Genomic DNA, 2,813 nt, shown 5'->3' on the forward strand with positions numbered 1-2,813 from the left:
CTCTTAATATTTACTGAGAAGTTATTTCTTAAAGAGATTAATTCCAATTTATGCTCTCAGTGGCAGAGCATGTGACTGATCCCTTATCAACATTAATTATTACTGGGAAAATTATTTTAATCATCTTTTGAACAACAAATTAATAACCCCTATTAAGAGAAATAAAGATATAAAAACAGGAATAAATCTTGAATTAACATGATATCATCTTATATTTTAATTGGTGAATAGTAGAAGATCTATTTGGCTGACAAATGGCTATGATTAAAGTTGAACAATACTTTAATTACAATAGGCCCAATATAAAAATAGCAACCTTTGATCCTGAAGTCCTTGTGATCTCCCTACCTGTCCACTGAATATCTACTTTAGTAATTCACTTTCTCTCTCTCTCTCTCTCTCTCTCTCTCTCTCTCTCTCTCTCTCTCTCTCTCTCCCAGACACACAGACACGCACACATAGTATTATTTGTATGATTGATTTATTTTTAAAGTAAACTGCATTTTTATGTAATTAAAAAAGGATAAACAGATAATAAAAACATGAGAACAACATTAATCAGTAACTTAGAACCTGATACAAAGTTTTAGATTTGGAAGATCAATACAGTTTAAGATAATGGAACTATTCTTGTTTCCTAGAAAAAAAAACATTTTTTTCTTATGAATGGATTTCAAAATCTTAATGTATAAAATTTAGATTTTACACTTTCTGTGGAAGGGGAATTCCATGCTATGTATGATCGTCATCATGGAAATCATCTCTAAAAATTAATAACAGAGATTTTATACTTTGCTTATGAAACGAAAGCGATTTCAAGTTCCCCATAAATGATCATGATTCATGGACAAGAGAAAAACCAGAAATGTGAGAGACTTCGGAGTATTTCCCTCACACAAGTCAGTTTCATAGGTTTCTGTGGTCTAATTACAAAGACCTGTGACTTGTGTGAAAGTCACCTACAAATACACACACACACACACACACACACAATTACATACACACACAGCTGTTAAAACAAAACTTGACAACAGTATTTAACCACAAAATCCACAGTTGCTAAAACCAAGACAGCTCCAGTTATTCAACCATAGAAATGCAGAATCATTAAACCACAGTATACAATGCATATAATTGGAAATATTCATTTAATATTTACATTCATAAGAATGCATTGAAACGTGATGATTTTTATAGCCCCACCTGGCTTCCTGGAAGATGGCCTACCACAGGGACCCCAGACCCGAAGGAGTATCACTGATGCAGAGCTGGGGTAGGTTGGTCGGCTGGTTCTTCTGTGATGTGAGCTTTTTCAAACTTCTTCCAGACACCTTGGGACTTGTCAGTAATTTTATTCAATATGATAATCTAGTTAGGTGCAGTGACTCTAACAAGAAGGATTGTTTTGTTGTGAACACTGAATCTTGCCTGAAGAGAAAGAGTTTATGGTGGAAGATCTCAAGACAGACGAGGGGCCCCAGACAGTGCTCTCTGGCCGTGTTGCTGTGTCCTTGGTTTGGTGTCTCTAAAGTAACTGTCTATAGACTGGGGGTGACTGTCCAGCTGGCCAAATTTGTGTTGACTGTATAGACATTAACTAAATAATGTCCTGTACTCAGTGCCAAATATTGGACTTGACATATGGTTTATTTACCCTTATAAGTGCTAAGTAAATGAATGAAAAGATGGATGATGTATTAGCCATCTATCAATGTGGAGCAAACTCTGTGGCTTCAAACAACACCCATTTACCATCTAGAAGTTTCCGGGGGCCAGGATTTTGGCACACTTGGCTGGCTACTCTGGTTTAGGGTCTCACAGGCTGCAGTGAGGGTATTTCCTGGAGCTGTGGTTTCATCTGAGGAAAAAGATCCACTTCCAAGTTTATCTTCTTGGTGGCAGAGTTCAAGTCCTCTTGACCTTAGACTTATTCTTCTTGAGGGTGTCAGCTGGAGGCCCCAGCTGACTAAAGACTGCTCTGAGCTGCTGTCCCTTGTTCCTTGGTGTGCAGGGTTCCCTAGTGTGGCTACTTGCCTCCTCAAAGCCAGTGAGAGAGACAGACAGACAGACAGACTCCAGCAGGTGGCTGATAGAGTTCTAGGCAATACCATCACCTACCCCATGTAGCCTGCCATTGTTACCACATCCTAGTGGTTGACAGCATGTCACAGGTGCAGTCCACACTGAACAGGGAGAGTTTATACCAGGTCATCAATACCTGGAGGGCCACAGGGCTCCCCTAAGACTCAGATAAATTGGGGGTATAAAATGTCAGTGTTAATGACTCTGCCCCTTCCTAAAGGAAATTGGAATGGGTGCAGCTCTTGAATAATGCATATTTTTTATTGCATAAAAGAGCTAAGTGTCCCTTTATTAAGATCTTGATATTTTATAATCCATACAATCCAAAATACATTTGACTTGTAAATAGAGAGTCATGTTTTCAAGCTGTGGATGCCTCTTTAAGGAATACAGACTGGATGGGCTAATCTGATGAGTGTCAATGATGAGCTGTATCAATAGTAGAAGTAGCAATAATGGAAATACACTATAGAAACTTGTTTACTGAGTATCAACTTTTCGCCAGGCACTGTGCCAAGTATATACAAGTGCTAGTTGCACATATGTTAGAATTCCAGCCATGGGCCCAGTCCTACAAGGTCGCACACAGAGGCGAGCAAGGGTCACCCCCTGACTCTAATCCCCAACCACACTTGCTTGGCCCAGCGAGGTCATAAGCCTAAGGGGGCTGGGGCTGAGTCTTCTTGCAACAGCGTGGGGCACACAGCAAACTGTTGGGCAGATTCCTGGGT

Source organism: Marmota flaviventris, chromosome 8 (genome assembly GCF_047511675.1).
Source record: "Marmota flaviventris isolate mMarFla1 chromosome 8, mMarFla1.hap1, whole genome shotgun sequence".
Taxonomy (NCBI): domain Eukaryota; kingdom Metazoa; phylum Chordata; class Mammalia; order Rodentia; family Sciuridae; genus Marmota; species Marmota flaviventris.